General features: G+C 39.5%; 1 pseudogene; it reads right to left on the bottom strand.

The window, feature by feature from the left end:
- Nucleotides 1–19,125, bottom strand: part of LOC127439656 (acetylcholine receptor subunit beta-like) — a 40,623-nt pseudogene extending 21,498 nt beyond the window's left edge.
- Between the last annotated feature and the right edge of the window lie 1,851 nt (nt 19,126–20,976).

Genomic DNA, 20,976 nt, shown 5'->3' with positions numbered 1-20,976 from the left:
GTGTCTTGTTAATTAGTCTTGTTACCTTGTTTATTCTTGTATATTTAAAGCCCTCTTGTTCTCTTTCTCATTGTTGAGTATTGTTAATATGTAAACACTGTTTTAAATGTCATAGTCTAAGTCATAGTCAAGTCTTGTTTATTGTTCTGGTTTCTTGTTTTGTTTTGCATTCTTGTTGTTGTACTATACATTTTTGTCCCTTTTTTAAATGAAACTGCACTTGGGTTCACACCATCGTCTTCGTCAGCTACTAGTGCCTGCCTCCGCGTTACAGAATACACAAGCGCCAAAAATGAACCCAGCAGTAAATCTGATTCATTTGCGTCAGGGGAACCGACCCCGGCCCGTCTATTCTTTGATAACACCAGGGTGTATAGATTGGTCTCTCCAAGATTACATCGACTTTGCTCTGCTACTCAGTGGTTCATCATTTACAGTGGGAGTGGCAGATGATGAACTTGGTCCTCCTACAGTAACCACAAAAACAGAGTCTACCGCCACGTTTGAGTCCTCCATCATGGCTGCCACCATCCATGAGCCAGCATCCATGCCTGAAACGGTCCAAGTGCTAGCACCCGTGTCTGCTACAATCAACGAACCAGCGCCCCGCCATGGTTATTGAGCCAGCGCCCATGCCTGCCATGGTCAACGGGCCAGCGCCCACACCTGTCAAGGTCAAAAAGCTAGCGCCTGAAGTCTCGTCCGTCCCAGAGCCAGTGCTTGAAGCCTCGTCTGTCCAAGAGCCAGCGCTTGAATCCTCGTCGATCCCAGAGCAAGCACCTGAGTCCCAGGATGCCTTGACCTCACTGCCTGTGTCCCTGGCCATCTTGACCTCACTGCCTGAGCCCCCGGCCACCTTGACCTCACTGCCTGAGTCCCCAGCAGCCTTGACCTCACTGCCTGAGCCTCCAGTGGCTCCAACCCTGAGCCAGCGACTCTGCCCTCTGATTCTCCATTGGCCCACCCACTGAGCCTTCAGCAGCTCCGCTCCCTGCACCTCCAGCGGCTCCGCCACCTGAGTCTGCGCCTCCAGTGGTTCTGCCCCTTGAGTCTTCGTCTCCAGCAGCTCTGCCCCCTGAGTCTTCGTCTCCAGCAGCTCTGCCCCCTGAGTCTGCGCCTCCAGCGGCTCCACCCCCTGAGTCTTCGCCTCCAGTAGCTCCGCTCCCTGAGTCTGCACCTCCAGCGGCTCCGTCCCGAGTCTTCACCTCCTGCGGCTCTGCCCTGGTCTCCTGATCTGCCCTGGTCTCCGGGCCATACGCCACTCCACCCTGGTCACCTAGACCGCCCCGGTTGCCTGGACCACCCCGGTTTCCGGATCCTCCGCCCTGGTCTCCTGATCTGCATTGTTCTCTGGGCCCTCTGCCATGGTCTCCTGATCTGCCCAGGTCTCTGGGCCCTCCACCGGCTCTGCCCTGATCACCTGGTCCACCCCGGTGTCCGGGCCCTCAGCCCTGGTCTCCTGGTCCACCCCAGATTTGTATTTTTTAGGCTGTCAGGAGCCACCCTTTAAAGGGGGGATCTGTCACATATTTGTGGATGTTTGTTCAAGTTTGTATGTCATGTCTTTTATTTTGAAGATTAGCTTTGGTGTCTTCTCTTGTCTCTGTTCTCTGTGCTTCCCTTGATTGCTCCCAGGTGTGTCTTGTTAATTAGTCTTGTTATCTTCTTTATCCTTGTGTATTTAAAGCCCTCTTGTTCTCCTTGTCATTGTTGAGTACTGTTAATGTGTAAATGCTGTTATCAAATCATAGTCTAAGTTATAGTCAAGTCCTGTTTTTTGTTCTGGTTTCTTGTTTTGTTTTGTATTTTTGTTATTGTACTATAACGTTTTTGTCAATTTGTTTTAATGAAACTGCACTCGGGTTCACACTATTGTGAACTACTGTAAGCTACTACTGACTGCCTCTGTGCTACAATATATTAAGAGTTGTTTAAAAAATTTTGATTTAAAAATATTCAATTTGTAAAATACAATTTAAAGGAGTTTTTGAACATTAGCGTTTTAAAATTATGTTCAGTTCAATAACTTCAAAATAATGTTTTGATGAAATAATAGATAAAATAGATCATTGTCATAATTGTAACCTGTGAAATATTATCCCTTGCTCATTTTGCTACTGTACTTTCTCATGTTCAGTCAACTATGTTACCTGTGTCAATTTAATGTATAGTCAACTATGTTACTATGAGTAGAAAGTGTGTATAGTGTATAAACGTATATATAGTGTCTAGTGGCTTCCAGAAGTGTGTTTTGTCCCTCTAGATAATTTTCTTCCAAAACAGAACATAGAAATTTGCTCAGGAAAATGCAATGACAATTGAGTTCTATTTAAAAACTAGAGAGGTATTTTCACTCTAAATATTTTTTCATTCAAGTGTTAAAGATCACAATTGTTGCTTTTGGTGAGTGGTCAAACAATCTATCAAATCAGGTTGTTATGTTAATTCTTGGTATTTTCCAAAAGTGTACAAAATTAATTAATTTGTCAGTAACATGGTTTAAATTAATGTTTGACAGCACTAATTTAAACAATTTTAACTGTATAGAACACTTGTTCTGTATTATTTTATCATGAGCAATAATTGCCTTTTGTGTTGCGGTATTTACCTTCACCCCACAAGAACTCTTTTATAGTGCTGGTGGATTCCACGTCACATGGCCATTACTGCAGGCCTGCACATGCACCTGTAGAGCTACACCAAACTTTCCGTCATTACTGTGCAACACACGAAAAACACACATGAATTTAAAGGGAGACAATCTGTTTGTGTACTGTTACCACAAACAGTGGCCCCCAAAAGTATTTGGTCACCTAAGCCACTCTTTAAAATTAATGCATGTCATTGAGGTAGATAAGAAAACATTTAACCTAGTGACAAAAATGTTTTAAGAAAGATCGCCAATCCACACTTTTCAAGCAAAACATTTCACAAAAGAAGCTTGCAAGGTTTTAAATTATAAAACTATATATACAACTCAAAATTAAGACATGAAGTACTTGGACACTTTCTGGTCGTCAAATGTTCAGCCTGATCTCATGAACATTACATGACCATGGCAACATTTTTGCAAAATGAAATCATATCCTTCAGTGCATGTTTTGCTGCAGTTTCCTAGTGAAATGTCCAGTGGGGTGTGCCAAAAGCGAGTGAAATGGTTGAAGAGTGGATTTTCGAAATCCTTTTATTTTTACAAGTTATACCTTATCTTTTATCACCCCCACTTATTCTTATTATATTAATCAATGTTCTGTTCTCTTTTCCTAAAAGGTACAAGTAATATGTATGTGATTTGTGAGGTGACTGACGATGTCAGGAGTGCAGTAACAGTGATTACTCATTTAGCCCGGCTTCTGGAGAATTCTATAACCATTTGATTCTATTTTATTCAATCATTATTAATTGTATGAGAGAGAGAGAGAGAGAGAGAGAGAGAGAGAGAGAGAGAGAGAGAGAGATTTTAGTTTCTTTAATGTGATTTTATATTATGTTTCGTTTGGCCTTGTGTATGCTTTCTCTGTTTTCGCCTGCTCTCTGTCCTAATGTTCCTCAGATGATGAGGCCTGACATTCCAGCAAGTCTTGGGGAGAAGGCCTCTATTCCGGAGGAGAAGATAGCACCGATACATTGAGATATTCATAGATAACTTATGTCTCTTAATTAATTACGGTTATTGTGTCCTCTCAAACGTGACTTTGCCATAGTCGAAAATAACTTCCAAGGATTTTAATTGCTCTCCTTGGTACCCCTTTGATGTAAAAAAATAAGCAGTAACCATAACTGATAGCTAACCTCTGATATCTGATCATAAGTTTGTCTCGACCAAGGATGGGACTTCAATTCATGCTGTGGCTAACAATTATTGTTTGCATGAAGACAGAAGCAGCCCATATTTGGAATATGTTAAAATGTTTGAAGTAGTTGACCTACCAGAATGCTAGAAATTGTGGTACGATGACACCCTTAATGTAATCTGCATATGACTATAATTGCTTTGGAAAATTTGGAAAACTTCACTTTGACTTCCTGTCTTTCTAACTGTTGTATCTCATAGACTCATAATGACTATTGAACCTGCAGAGAACAATCAGTAAAATATCTCTCATTTGATTATTGCAAAACCTGACTCTGAGTTTTATTCTTCAATACACATACTGAGGACCCAGCTGTTGCCCCCTACATGGTCTCATTATCAGACAAGGGGGGCTATTTTAAGAGCACTAGCACTAAGTCAATGGGCATGACCATGAAGTTTTGGTATTTTCGTGTAAGCATGCACTAAGTCTAGGGGCAAGTGCGTTTGACAAAGTTGTGTGCGCAAAGTGCTAATGGGCTGTGTCAATTATTATATAATTTGGTGGTTCCGCTCTGGCTATTGCATTATCGGTAACACTTTATAATAACAGTATATGAATAATCATGAATTAATACCTGAATTAATAATTATTTCCAACTGAATTAATGATGAGTTAAGGAATGGACTAATCAGGAACTAATGAAGAGCTAACATTAACTACAACATGAGTCATATGAATTCATGCAATAATAAAGGTCACCTTATTTACATGTTAGTACATGTTTGTTAGTTAATGCATTAATTAACATTAGGAAATAAACTAAACCAAATTGGCTTTAGAAGAATGTGAAATACTTAAACCATGAATTAAATATGGTCAAATTAAATAAAAACAATTATAAGTTTTGTCTTATGTCTTCAGCTTCACCACAAACATCACTGTGTGACACTGGATTATTCTGGATAATTTACATGGATCAAATTTCAAACACATTAAAGGAATAGTTCTCCCATGATTTACTCACCCTCATGCCATTCCAGATGTGTATGACTTTGTTTCATCTGCAGAACACAAATGAAGATTTTTAGAAGAATATCTCAGCTCTGTAGGCCCATAGAATGCATGATGCAAGTGAACGGGGGCCAAATTTTTGAAGTTCTAAAAAGTGCATAAAACTAATCTGAATCACTCAAGTGGTTTAATCCATGTCTTCTGAAGTGATCCAGTCGGTTTTGGGTGAAAATAAACCAAAATGTAACTCATTTTTAACTGTACGTCTTACCATTGCAGTCTCTAGGCACAATCATGATTTCAAGCTTGATTACTTTCTAATGCTTGACGCATGTGTTGAGTGCTAGATGGTGCAAGGTTAATGATTTTGAAATTATGATGGCCAAGGAAATGTATTGTGAAAAAGGAGTTATATTTTGGTCTGATCTTACCGAAAACCGATTGGACAACTTCAGAAGAAATAGATTAAACCACTGGAGTCGTATGGATTACTTTTATACTGCATTTGTGCTTTTTGGAGCTTCAAAGTTTTGGTCACCATTCACCATTTTATGGGCCTACAGAGCAGAGATATTCTTCTAAAAATCTTCATTGAATGGTATGAGGGTGATTTTCCATTACTTTCCCTTCATTCTCACCTGTGGGTCCTACCACTCAGTTCACTCGTCAACCATATGCAGGACATGTCCACATCTCAGCTTTAACCTCATGACAAACCAAATGATGCTAGACAATGTGTGATTTAACTGAGATGAAGTTTAGTACATGTGTAGTTGATAGTAAGTTTACAATGATGTACCCCAACAAGTAAAGTCATGATTTATTAACAAGTCATCAGCTGATGATAGTTCATGAGTAGTTAACAATGAGTTAATAATGATGTGCCCCACCAAGTCAATGTCACGTATAGTAGCTGAGAAGAGACAATGGATCTATTAGCAGGCTTTTAATGAACACACACACACACACACACACACACACACACATCAAAATAAGAGTCCTTAAAAACATAACAGTAACACACGGTGACAGACCCCCCCCCCCCCCAAAAGGGCGACTCCTGGCACCCACAGACACTAGAGGGCAGAAGACGCAGATAAGGAAGGATTCAGGGGATGATTATTGGGTCCAGGAGGAAATGGAGAATGATACAGTGGCCAGGGAGGAGTCTGGGGATGATCAAGAGGCCAGGGAGGCAACCACAGGGCAGGGATAGGGAGGCGGCCACAGGGCAGGGACAGGGTTGGGGGGGGGGGGGGTTTGGGAGGCAGCTCTACGAAGGGAACGGGGTCTGGTGGTTTGGCCGCAGGAGGTGGAAACTTAAGGGGCAGAGCCATAGGCGGATCCAGAGGTGGAGCAGCAGGAGTAGGGACTTGAGATCCCAATGGCGGAGCTGGAAATGGGTCTGGAGATGGAGCCACAGGAGGATGGAGGATTTGGGTGTCAAGAGGAGGAACCAGAGGAGGAACAGGCAGAGCCAAAAATCTCAGAGTTACCTCTACGTACTCACACAACTGAAGAATATCACCAGAGCGCGGTCATCATAGCGCACTAAATCCGCCAGTTGGAGAAACTGACGTGATCCTCAACTGAACGGTCGCCTTGAGTAAGCCGCTAGATCTGTATATGGTCAGTTCTTCTATCATATTTTGTAGCTGAGATGAGAGGCAATGGATCTATTCGCTGGCTTTTAATGAAGATACAAATCAACGTGAACACAAGTAACAATGAACAACAAACCATAAACTACAAACTAACACATGGGTTACACGGACTAGAACTAAAAAAGAGTGAACAAAACATGAGGGTATATATACAAACAGGTGTTGATGAGGAAATGGAGAACAGGTGAGGAAGATGGGGAACAGATGGCAGTGATGAGGGCAGTGCAACATGGGAAATATAGTTTATGGCAAACTGATGACATAAGTCATGTGTTCATGGTTATTTAATAATGAGTTAGTAATGATGTGTCACTCTAAGTAAAGTCACAACATTATGCTGCATTAAAAAATAATCAATACACATGCACTAAGTTGATACTTAACCTTTTGCACCAATTAAATAAAACCAAGATTTTTTTAAGATCTGCTTATTTGAAAATACAAACCCACCAGCATATATGACATTAAAAACACAACATTTATAGGAAAAATTTGTATTTAATAAATGTTTTTAATGTGAAAAAACAACAACACTGAAAGACAAGTTTCAATCTTCCACCAAGATGCTTTAAATAAATTAAATCTCTTTTGAAACATACAGACTCAAGTGAGAGAGAGAGAGAGAGAGAGAAAAAACATACCTGTTAAGACATACAAGACACTTTTAAATTATTTATAAGGTGTTTTTTGTCTCTATCTCTCCTGATGTCAAATCATAAATGCTAATGTTAGCACTTAATACGTTCAAATAACAAAATTAATTCAAATACTGCACATAACTTCGTCAAAACAGATATTATGAATACTCTGACTTCAATCCTCAATTCAGTCCAACAAAACAACCAATAATTTTAAATGAAAAGTGTCAGCATTACCATAGGAAATAGTGGCAAGCAGCCAGTCAACACCTAGAGAGCGCCACTTATAAGTTCCCCATCAGAAACAAACTCTTCACATACTGTAGTTCTGGGCAGAAATGTAGTGAACTATCTAGGTTAGTTCACACAACAAATGATTGAATGTTTGCATGCACAAATGTCCACAGAAAAATGAACAAAACAAATGACTATTATTAATCAAAGATGTTGTTGATGATGATGATGATCCAATTATCATCATCATCATTTTGAATTTTGATTTTGAGTTCTGATGACACACAAAATAACCATGAATATGTTGAGAAATATTTATAACAAAAACAAATATTGATCCAACAACACAAAGACAACCTTTTCCATAGATACAGCCGGCAAGGAGGCCCTACCCACTCGTGGGGGAAAGCAAAGCCATGTTACCATAATTACTCATACATTTCAACGAGGAAGACGGAGAGAAATATCCAATAGATTTGGCTATTTTAACAACAAAAAACATGAAGAAAAGCCCTCTCGACGAACACCCTCCAGCGGACGGGACATCCCTGCAGACGCATCAGGATGTTCATCGCTTGACTCTCAGTGCCTTCAGTGAAAGATTCACCCGCCCCCTCTGGTGTTCCGGCGAAGAGTCTCTCCGCCTCGCTACCGGCAACGGGTTCTTCGCCTCAGCGAGACACCTACACACTTACCCACTTATATATATAATATTCTGTCCACATGACGTAAAACACTCGATAAAGAGCCACTTGTGTGTACGTGTCTTTTTAAAGATGTTGTTCCGCAAGTGTTCCGCATGCGAGCAGCACATCCCTCTGTCAGATGAACAGGAGAGCTGTATTCGCTGCCTGGGCTGCACCCATGCCGGGAAACAGACTGCCCTCACTGCGAGGCCATGAGTCTCCGGACGCTCCACTCAAGCATCGCCCTCGTTCTGGATGAAAGGTCCTGCAGTCCGGCCACCGTCAAAAGACTGCGTCTCAAAGGGCAGCGCCATTCTTCCTGGAGATCCGGCTTGCGTGTTGGCCTTAGAGTCAGAGGACCACGGTTCAAAATTAGCCATCGACTCAAGCTGATACGTGCCATGACAGAGTCATGGATGTGACACAAAATTTCTTGGTTGCCTCAAGATGGTGCTGCAGGTTAAAAAAGGCACCGGTGACTCATTCTGATTTTTCACCACTCTATTTCAGATCAGTGCCCAGCGGAGAACCCTGCCAAAGTCAGCCGAGCCATCGAATAGTTTATGCGTTGTGTTCAAATAGAGAATGTTCTCACAAGAAACAGAAGACATTGCTTCGAGACACCACATTCATACACTGCTCATCCTTGCTGGGTATGCCGGGATGATAGACAAATGTGTTTCTGTGTGCTGCATCATTCACCCACAGATAGCGCAAACACTCCCACCCATGTTCACTTACGCTTTGCGCTGGTGCGAAAACTGCGCTTAGAATTGGCCCCAGTGGTGCCTTCAGGATATTTTTAATGGGGTGGCCAGAGGGGAACAGTAAAAATTTTAGGGTAGCACACCAAAAAGTGTGTGTATGTATATATACATACTTTATATGCATACTGTATATATACAGTATATATACAATTATGTGTGTGTTTGTGTGCGCGAAGGCACGCGTGTGTGATTTATTAATTAATTAAACAAGTTCCAATAGGTCAATTAACATTGTAAAAGGTCCAGTTTCTAAATTTTCTTCCCAGTAAAGTCCGAAGTCATAACTTATGTTAACATAACTTAGCAATCAGTATGTTTATAATTCAGTAATTATTGTTTTTTCAAAAATTTACTTGTATAGTACTTTTTACAAACAAATTGTTCCAGTGCAGCTTTACAGAGAATAAAATTGTGTCTTACAAAACCCCAGTGAGCAAGCCAAGGGTGTATAGTCTGTGACAAGGAATCACTTCCTAGATTATTAATAACAGGCTAATGGTGATGATGATGATGTAAACTCACTCTTTTTATAAAAAGGCAATAGCATAACGATTATCATAGTGTCTCCTTTCACATGAGTGTTAACAATCACATTGACTGGCTGCTGCATTGTAAGTAAATATATGTGACTGGGCAAACAAAAGTAGCGAACTGTAAATGCATCTCCACACAATGCTGTTATCAAGAGCGCATGACAATGCGTGTTTTCTATCCACTGTGCATGAGAATCAATAAGCAGCTGATGAACTGATTCACTGTTTTCCGCAATTGTAATTCCGGTCTAAATATATCTATACCGACTCTGTGCATTAAATAGTCTGTAAAATGCACATTTTAATTGTAAACCATCTGATGTATCAGATTATCTGTTTCTCAGCATCGAGAAAAAACTAGGAAAAGCTAATTCTTAATTATTTTCTAAATGAAACCAGGCCTATTTGTTTATGGAAGACAAATTAATCTCACAAATGATTTTTTTTTTATATATTTACAGTTACAGTGAGTCTTTACATTGCTTAAAGTGACTTTCAATTTACCTGGGGAAAATATATATTTTTTCAAGGGAAAACATTTGGTGAAATATGTTGTATAAATGCTTACTTGTTTTTTTTCTCCAAGAGGTGGTTTTGTTGATGTCAGGTTCACAGCGCTCCTCTTATGTGCACTGCTGATCATTACCCTAAACCAACACCTAAACCTAACCGATTGTGTCCAAAAAGCAAATGAGACATTTCCTGAAGCATCCATGTCATGACATACTCATCTCACATGTCAGCTTGTGTGCTTGGCTGAGCTCGAACCTCGGTCTTCCGAGTTCAAAGTCCAACACTCAGGTGAGCTAATGCACAAGCTAATCATTTTGTTTTTATAGTAGAACTTTATAGTAAAATTGTTTGATATCATAATACAGCACTGTGTGAGTTAAAGTGCAAAACTTATTGATGGACTATATGATGGTTTGAACAAAAGCAGATGAGATGGAAAGCTGTTTTGAAAACACTGTTTATTTTTGCAATTCTGTTCGGTGGCGCTAGTGTTGCAGAAATTACATACTTCAGCTTTAACTATTATATCCTTGCATAAAAAATAAGCATCTGATACAGGCTGGGTTTCCCAAAGCACTAAGTAGAATGTTAGCAGCACTTAAATAGTACTTAGTCTCTAAGGCGCATTTCCCAAAAGCATCATTATCTAAGTAGTTCGTAAAAATTCTGAATTCACATGTGTAAGTGGAACAAGTTATTGTAACAATTATTAAGTATAAGAGTTTGTACAGCAAACTAAACTAAACATAAACTGCAGATACTGTACGTTAGTATTGGCAAATTTTCTCTCAAAATGATAATATGCACAAACTGGACAATGTACAGATTTCAAAAACACTTAAGACGGATTGTGAATTTGAGCCGTATCATCACTTCAGAACATGCTGAGAAATTAGAAATTCCCAAAGATCCTAAGGCATTACTGAATTTATACACCATGCCACTGGTTATCTGGCACTCTTTTTAGATACTCAGTAATGCCTTTGATAATGCTGAAAAACATGGTCACTGCATTATAGTATGTCTCAGAGAGCAAAAAAAGTGCTTCTTAGTAAATCTGTACAGTGACACATGCATTGGAGACTTCTCTGAGGGCAGATACTGTAGTCAGACCATTCTAAAAATGTAGTAAGCTCCAACAATTTCAAATAGATGCATTTCTATAGTTTGACAACTTAAAAAAACAAAACAAAAAACATATTAAGACAAGGATATTTAGAAGAGCACTGATGGGGGTCTACCAGCAGAAACTGCTTGCCAGGGACATTGTGTGAATGTGTGTGTGTGTGTGTGTGGGTGGGTGTGTGTGTCCATGTCTCTTGACAAGCTGCTCACAAAAGCTCTGATAATTTCCCAAACAAGCATTATTTTCTGCAGCACTTGGAGAAACCCATCAAAGGCTTTCTGAGATATTGTGTCAGATTCTCATATGTTCTCTGAGATTACACAAGAAGCAAAACGCACACAACTCACTTGTTGATGAGAACAATGTCAGGGAGCCACACTTTTCCTGATGGGATACGCAACACATCGATTCCACCATAATCTTTTGGGTTCCAAGAAAGACGATAATCATTCCACTCCTGCAACAACAAAAGAAGGGGTTGGGTATTTTTGAGTCTGTGTGTATGTGTGCAGACAAAAGAATTTCATCTTCATAATTATAATACAAACAGTTCATCATTTAATCAAATTATTTCAAATGATCTTCCACCTGTCATCAATTATACCAAATTCAAAAAATCTGGACATTTGTTCATTAATATTATCAGTCGTGTTTGCATAATTGTTGTTCATTTTGTATTCAGAATTGTGGGTACTGTATATAGATTCTAGTCCTTTTTGTCAGTGTTTGTCATGTGTGGAAATTTGTTGACATTTCAGTCCAGTAAATTATCATGATAGATGAGTTTGTATTTCTTCAGTGCAAATAGCTTCATGAATTTAAGTTGCACTCAAGATGGTATTTCTCTAAATGTCATACAGACGCAGAGGAGCTGAAAGAAATCTTGCTGACTTACCAAGTTCATGATAACAATAGTGTTCATCTCCTCATCTTTCATGTTCTAAAAACACAGAAACACAAAAACAGAACAAATAAAATAAAATCCATAAACTCAGACACTGAATGCATGTTCAGTAATGGTGTGTGTTTTGGCATAATTTTTTTCTCTAACTGACAAATATTAGTTTTAGGATGCACTGCTTTAAACCAGCACTATATTGTATGAGGTCCGTTATAGTATCTACCGGTATATTTTAAACTTTTTACCCCTTAAACTGTAGTGGGGGGGCTATATTGCAAAATAAGTTTACACTTAAAACGTCCCCGGATCCATAAGTCAAGCATACAGTATGTGGTATCATAGGATCTGAACTTTTCATAGAACACCGTCACATTTGCATTTCTTTTACATAAAATAACAAAATAAGGCCTAAAAACATCTATGCCGCAAATAAGTACCACCTAGAGGTAATGTGTTAGAAATATTAATATTAATATAAAAGTCTTAACATAGCAGTTAAATAGAGAAGTCATTTGTCAAATGAAAGCTCTCATTCTCAGAAATGTGATTATACAGTTTATTTTGTTGAACTCATATCATGGTTTAAAAAGATTTTTTTTTTTTTTTTTTGAAGAATAACAAAGTGAAATATGATTTCAGTAAGAGATTAAATACAAACATCTCTTTTTGTGCCGATCACTGCTGCTGTAAGCCACAAATAGCCCCTAAATAAAGCTAACTTTATATCTGCTCTATCCTTAGACAGTCTTGTAGAAACATTTGCCATTTTTAATTGTCTGTAAGGTTGCATGGGTGAATAATACAGTGTTATATCTTAGATGTCCAGAACAAAATATACAGTCCAGCAGGAAAAGCATGCTAAACAAATCATCAGAAAAATATGTTATCGACTGTTGATGATAAAGTGTTATATATCATAGCAAAGAGCTCAGCTTTCTTATAACACCTAGACTGAGCTTCTAATCCACCCAAAGGCCGAGATATTCGATGAAACAATGGGGGGTTGTGCATGAACTGAAAATGAGACTGAATGTCTATAGAGAAAATATGTGAGGGGTTAGATGCAATGTGATTAAAGGTGATAGAGGAAAAATAATTTTCCTAGTACTTGCTGCCATCTAGAAGAAAGAAATAAGACTTTTTTTGCAGTTTGATAGATTAAAAAGAAGCAGAATAACATGCTTACAAAGTTAGGACAAAACATTTTTTTTATCATTTTTTTAAAACTTTCTGTTCATCATAAGATTGTAAACATATACAACATTATTTATGAATAATTTGAGTTTTATTTGTTTTGTTTTTTTTTTTCTGAAAAAATAAACCTTTTTTTTTTTTTTGCAATTGGTCCATATTATGTGTAATTAGTAAGATTTTAAAATTGAGTGTGAAAAATTGCAGGCAGCAGTCCAAAAATGCACCAGAGTTTAATTTTTTTTTTCTTGAAAATGAAATTTCTATACCCTGACCTCCATAGAAAGGATATGAATGCAATAAGTACAACAATTAGGACTCAAGATGGCGCCGAGTATGGCTGCTGCGTTGCGAGCTCCGACACAACATAGCAATGTTTTGTTTGTTTTGTTTACAATTCTTATGTTTTTCGTCTTGGATGTTGTCTGCCTTATTGTCTACGACAGACAAACACTTTTGGACATTGGTTCAGCGATCTCACACCGAAAACCGGACTTCACATTCCTCAATGCCGACCCGCTGTTTACAAACACGCAAGCGGAGCCCTTTGTCTGGGAAGCACGGCCGCGGAAACGCAGGAGGAAAAGGGGAAACAGAGCCGGCGTTCTCATCAGAGTAAGACGCCGCGCAAATCGACCCCCGCTACCCACTATTCTACTGGCAAATGTTCAGTCTCTGGATAACAAGCTCTGCGAGCTGAAAGCGCAGATCTCTTTCCAACGAGAGAAGAGGGACTGCTGCATTATCTGCCTAACAGAAACTTGGATGTCTGCGGAGATTCCAGACTCAGCCATTGAACCCGCGGGGTTCTCCATGCACCGAGCGGACAGAGCGAAAGACCTCTCAGGTAAAAGCAGAGGTGGTGGTGTATGTTTTATGATCAACAAATCCTGGTGTGATCAGAGGAACGTACATTTTATCAAGTCTTACTGCTCTCCTGATCTGGAATTCCTTATGCTTCTGTGTCGACCATTCTGGCTACCGAGGGAATTCACAGGGGTCATTATCACTGCTGTGTACATTACCCCACAAGCCGACACAGACCAGGCACTCAAGGAACTGTATGGGAGTATAAGTGAGCAAGAAACCGCGCACCCTGAGGCCGCGTTCATTGTGACCGGGGACTTTAATAAAGCCAGTTTAAAATCAGTCGCACCAAAATATCACCAGCACATTAGTTTCAACACACGAGGGGACCGGGTTTTGGATCATTGCTACTCTCCGTTCCGGGATGGCTACAAATCCCTCCCCCGCCCACCATTTGGCAAATCGGACCACTCTTCCATTCTGCTTCTGCCCGCTTACAGGCAGAAACTGAAACAGGAAGCACCCACCCTCAGAACGATCCAGTGCTGGTCGGACCAATCAGACTCTATGCTACAAGACTGTTTTGATCACACGGACTGGGAGATGTTCCGGTCCGCCTCTGATGACGACATCGAGCTTTACGCTGATAGCGTAATGTGTTTCATCAGAACGTGCGTAGAGGAAGTGATTCCGACCAGAACTGTACGAATCTATCCGAATCAGAAGCCGTGGATCAATAGCGATGTTCGAGCGGCACTTAATGTGCGGACCTTCGCTTTTAATTCCGGGAACGCGGAAATTAACAAGCCAGTTATGCCCTCCGAAAAACTATCAAAACAGCAAAACGCCAGTACAGGGACAAGATTGAAGGACAGTTTAACACCACCAACTCTAGAAGCATGTGGCAGGGAATTAACATCATCACGGACTTTAAAGGGAATAAAAACTCCGCCATGAACACCGCTGCCTCTCTACCGGATGAGCTAAATACTTTTTATGCTCGTTTCGAGGGAAATAACACCGCCCTCGCAGAGAGCTCTCGCGGCTGAAGCTACAGAGGTCAGTTCACTCTCCGTCTCTGTAGCGGATGTAACCTGATCCTTCCGACGGGTGAATATCCGCAAAGCCGCAGGCCCAGAGCGTCATCAGAGCGTGCGCGAACCAGCTGGCTGGTGTTTTTACGGACATTTTCAACCTTTCCCTCTCTTTGTCTGTAGTCCCCACATGCTTTAAAACATCCACCATTGTGCCTGTTCCAAAACAATCAAAAATAACTTGTTTAAATGACTGGCGTCCTGTTGCTCTGACCCCCATCATCAGCAAATGTTTTGAGAGACTAATCAGAGATTACATCTGCTCTGTCTTGCCACTCAATCTTGACCCGCTGCAGTTTGCTTACCGCAACAACCGCTCCACTGATGATGCCATTGCATCTACAATACACACTGTTCTCTCCCACCTGGAAAAAAAGAACACTTATGTGAGAATGTTGTTTGTAGACTACAGCTCAGCATTCAACACCATAGTGCCCTCCAAGCTAGATGAGAAACTCCGGGCTCTGGGCTTAAACAGCTCGCTGTGCAGCTGGATCCTGGACTTCCTGTCAAGCAGACGCCAGGTGGTTAGAATAGGCAGCAACATCTCCTCATCACTGATCCTCAACACTGGAGCCCCACAGGGCTGTGTTCTCAGCCCACTCTTGTATTCCTTGTACACACATGACTTTGTGGCAACACATAGCTCCAATGCCATCATTAAGTTTGCTGATGACACGACGGTGGTAGGTCTGATCACTGACAATGATGAAACAGCCTACAGAGAGGAGGTGCACACTCTGACACACTGGTGTCAGGAGCACAACCTCTCCCTCAACGTCAGTAAGACAAAGGAGCTTGTGGTGGACTTCAGAAGAAAAGACAGAGAACACAGTCCAATCACCATCAATGGAGCACCAGTGGAGAGAGTCAGCAGCTTCAAGTTCCTGGGTGTCCACATCACTGAGGAACTCACATGGTCCGTCCACACTGAAGTCATTGAGAAGAAGGCTCATCAGCGCCTCTTCTTCCTGAGACGGCTGAGGAAGTTTGGAATGAACCGCCACATCCTCACACGGTTCTACACCTGCACTGTGGAGAGCATCCTGACTGGCTGTATCTCCGCCTGGTACGGCAATAGCACCGCCCACAACCGCAAAGCACAGCAAAGGGTGGTGCGAACTGCCAAACACATCATCGGAGGTGAGCTTCCCTCCCTCCAGGAAATATACACAAGGCGGTATGTGAAAAAAGCTCGGAGGATCATCAGAGACTCCAGCCACCCAAGCCATGGGCTGTTCTCACTGCTACCATCAGGTAGGCGGTATCGCAGCATCAGGACCCGCACCAGCTGACTCCATGATAGCTTCTTCCCCCAAGCAATCAGACTTCTGAACTCTTAATCTCTCATGATCAATATACATCAGCACTGCACTTTATTACCCCTACTCTTACATCTCACACCGGACTGTCATAAATTATATTATTATTATTATATTATGTCTCTCTTAACAGCTGACTATCAACCGACAGCCTGAATGTCAATACAGTACAATACTGTACATTCTATATATATATATATATATATATATATATATATATATATATATATATATATATACTTTTTTTTATTTTATTTTTTTTATTATTTTTTTTATATATTTTAATTTTTAATTTTTATTGAATAATGTGTATCTATATAGTAAAAAAAACAAAAAAAAACAGCGTATTGTATACTGTACAGTGTATGTTATTATTTGTATATTGTTGTGTGTAATTATGTGTATAACAGATGTTTAAATTGTGTTGTGTTAATTTGATGTTATTGTAAATTGGTATATGTCTCATCACTGTCACGACTGCTATGTTGATCGGAACTGCACCCAAGAATTTCACACACCATTGCACTTGTGTATATGGCTGTGTGACAATAAAGTGATTTGATTTGATTTGATTTTGATTTGACATTTATTTACATTTGCTAATATCTGATATAAAACCAGTATAATATCTGATTATTTCTAAAACTAGCTAGTCAGAATAAAAGCATAATTTAATATGTGAGCATGTGCGGGGAGGTGGCATTTGTAAACACAAGTACTGAAGTGTGTTTGGAACCAGGGCCAGTCAAGCAACGGGAACACTGTGGTGATGGAGGGAAGGGGGAGATGGGATATTATTGGTAGACAAGGGAAAGACCTAAAGCTCAATTGCCAGATCAGCACACAGTTCTGCTATTTAAAACTAGTGTAGGAATGTCAGAGAGACAGCTGTGCTAGGCCCAGTATAGTGCACAGACAGAGGGGGGATGGGTCAACACACACCATAACACTTGTATAGACTCTGTATACACACTTCATATTATATGCGTAATATATTAAATTATTTGAATGTGTGGACATGTCCAGACAAAAAACTGTTATTAAGAGTGATAGGTGGCATTAATGTTGTCACAGTAAGTATCTTCATTTGTATTAGGAGGACAAAAATAATGTGAGTTCACTGTTTATAAAGCCTGTAGTGAAGTTTGGGATCTGTAAGGATATGTAAAGGACACATTGATTAGACAGTTTAAGTATGAGACATCTGTGAATGTGCAAATCTGTGCATGTGTCTGTAGGGGAGGGCGGGGCACAAACAATTGCGGGGCTAGTTGAAACGCACGTGGTTTAAACGGGGATTAAGATGTATCAGACCTCTCATCCGGGTTCTGCAAGCCATCTCTCCTGCTTCTCGGGTCACTGTGCGATCTCTACAAGTAAGCTAATAAAATTATTTCAACTCAAATCAATGTTTCATGTGCATTTATTTATTTATTTGGCAAATAGTCTTGTAATAGGCTGAATAATGAGGAGTCAGATGGTCATTTTTACAAAGTAAACCGGAGGTTGATTCCAGCTCTTCAGCGATTTCTTTCTTCTCAAATTACATAATTTCAAAGCAAATCAATATTTTATCTCCATGTATTTATTTATTTGGTTAGTAGCTCTGTAATAAGCAGGATAATGTACAGTCAGCCAGTTGTTATTGCAAAATAAACCCATTCAGGGTTGCACATCTTACTTTTGATCATCCAAGCATCTGGAACATTTTGAATTTGACTTTTTTACTTCAAGGTGCTATTGGAAATCAAACTAAACTTAATTTAATTAGCACCTTATTTCTTTGGAGCTATTTATAATATTCTGACTACACAAAAATACAGCAATGGACTGAGGTGAGAATGTGTTTTTTGTGAAAATGTTTGTTGCTACTTCTTCACCAGGCTTTAAGTGTCCATGTTTACATGCACTTAAGAAAACGGTTTATTCCAGGTTTTTTTGCAGAAAGCTGCGTTCTGGAACGTCATTTAAACAAGAATGCTGATTTACTTATGCCGTTTAAGGGATTGAGAGAAAGTGATTTAACACACCTTGGTTTCTCCTGGAGAACGTAGCTTAATGTGGCCATGTAAAAGCATAAGCAGCGTTCTTACAGGTTTTTTAGGAGTGCGCATGTAAGTGAACAGACCGGATAACGAACATCATAGGATGGAGCCCACCAACATTTCAACACAGTGGAAAGAATTAAAAATTTCTGGGAGTACAGTGGGAAAATCACATACACTAACTATATCCATTTATACACCAATGTAAAATAATAACTGTACCTCATGTTTGCGTTTGCTCGTTCATTGGGAGAATCCCGGAGTTTGACATAATGAAATTGAATTTTCTTAGAAAAATTTTCAGTGCAGAAAAACTCTGCCCCCTTTATGCACTGTACAATGACCTGGTGTGTGTGTGTGTGTTTATCTTCATACCAGGCTGACAAATGATGAAAGTGTCATGCCTATCCTAACGATGACCCTTTCCTCTGGTATCTTTGCAGGCCACACTTTGAGGTTGTATGAAGAGAAGAGTTTCTTCATCAGCTGATCTTCCTCTTCTGATACACCTGTAGAAAGGATGTTATTTTTCTTTCGCAGAAAAAGAAGACAAAACTCTTCTCTATTCTGAGTCTTTAAACTTAAGTTATTTCCAGGCCCAAATGGAATATACAGGATAGTAGTTTTGTGTGTGTGTGTGTGTGTGTGTGTTGATTTGGGGTGGTGGGGGGGGGGGGGGGGGATCTGCCGAATTCTGTAACATGTATGTACTTTGGCAAATTTTAGCAAATGTAGCTGAGAGTATCTGTGGAAATACGCAGAGCATTCCACAGAGATCTGCAGGTTCAGATTCCATGTGGGCCTTTTTGTTTCAGAGGACTGAAGGCATGCAGGTTAAAACCTAAAATTACCTTTACACAGAGTAACGTATTGACCAACCTATGAATATATACAGTTGCTTTCACGTATAGAACCTTTTCTGGAAAATTAACAATATTTTACCTTTTAGAGGTCATGTGTGAACAGGAATCAATGGAAAATACCGGTAAATCAGCTCTGGCAATTTCCCGGAATAAGAATCAGACATGATGTTGTCCTTGTTGGCAAAAAAAATTATGTAACATCAGTATTATTTTTCTGTTTATATTTGCAGTCACATATAAACAAAAGCTCCCTGTACACTCTAAATGCAAAGAATGTTCAGTATAGATTTGCAATCTTCTTAATGCTGTGTGTTCTTCTGTTCTTGAATAACGCTTTTCTTGCATATCCAAAATTATTTTTTTGAGCCAGTGAATGTACAACCAGGTGTATTTTGTATTACAGAGGCCTATTGAATGTCCCTTCATTTATATTTGTGTCTTAAGCATACTGTATTTTTATTTTTTATAAATACGAATTGTTCCGAAATAATCAAATTGAATCATGACGGAAGTTAAGACATCAAGACTAATATTTGTTAATGACTAATACATTAACAGGCCTATATAATAAATTTATAAAGTGGCTTTAATTTGTTAAGTCATTATAACAAAACACATAGCTAAATAAGAATTGAGCTAAAAAGAAATTAATGCAATGGTAGTCAATAGTACAGGTACTGTACATATCACTTTATTGTGCTTTGGTTTTTCTGCATCCTGTTTTTGCTTGGCACACCCATAGCCTCATTTCTGGCTATGCCTCTGGTGTGAATGGTAGCAAAACGAATAAAAGACAGAAAGCTATTGCATGTGTGAACAGCAGATGTGGTACATTCAGCCTGATCTCATAAAAATTAGGTTACCACAGCAAAATGTTTGCAAAACAAAATTACGTGCTTCATTATACATTTTGCTGCAGTTTCCCAGTGAAATATCCAGTGGGGGCGACAAAAGCGAGTGAAATGGTGTTGTAATGAGGTTTTAAAGGTGACTGTTAGGTAAAGGTTTTAATAAGTAAAACATACCTCCCTAAAAAATACTTTAACCTAAACCTTAACAATAGTGTGCTCATAGCAATTAGAGGTAAACAAAACAGATATCCTTACCCTAAACCAACACCTAAACCTAACCAATAGTGTCCTTAAAGAAAATGCGATATGAAAATCACATATTCTGAAGCAACCACATAATTTCGTGTTGCCTCTATGACACTTTTGTCTCATGTGCCAGCTTGTGTGCTAGGCTGGGCTTGAGCCTCGGTCTTCCAAATTCAAAATCTCTATCTCTGTCTCATGTTCTCACACTCTATGAGGTGAGCTACTGCACAAGCTAATCACATTGTAATAAGTGTGTAAATGTAGGTGGGTCTGTAATACAAGCATTAAAATGTATCGTTTTGCAAATGATGCGTTAGAGAAAAAGTGTTTCAATATCATAACATAGCAGTGGGGATGGGTGGATCGATACTAAAGTATCGATACTACCGATACTGATGTGGTATCAAGAATATCGATCCTCACATAAATATAGATTCTGAGTTTTTTTACATTTTTTTATAAGTTATCTTATTATTTAGATTACATGAATATTAATGTAACTCATAAGATTCAAAGTGGGGAAAAAAAAGAATTATATTAGTGAATAGTTGCATGGCACTGGAACTATTTGTTCTTCCGCTCATCTTGATGTGTAGAAATGCTAAAATACACTAGCATTCAGACAGCACTCACCCTTTCAGTCAAAGCTGACATGTGAGACAAAAGTGTCATAGAAGCAACACGAAA

Source organism: Myxocyprinus asiaticus, chromosome 1 (assembly GCF_019703515.2).
Source record: "Myxocyprinus asiaticus isolate MX2 ecotype Aquarium Trade chromosome 1, UBuf_Myxa_2, whole genome shotgun sequence".
NCBI lineage: Eukaryota > Metazoa > Chordata > Actinopteri > Cypriniformes > Catostomidae > Myxocyprinus > Myxocyprinus asiaticus.
This window is presented reverse-complemented; position numbering and strand designations above follow the sequence as displayed.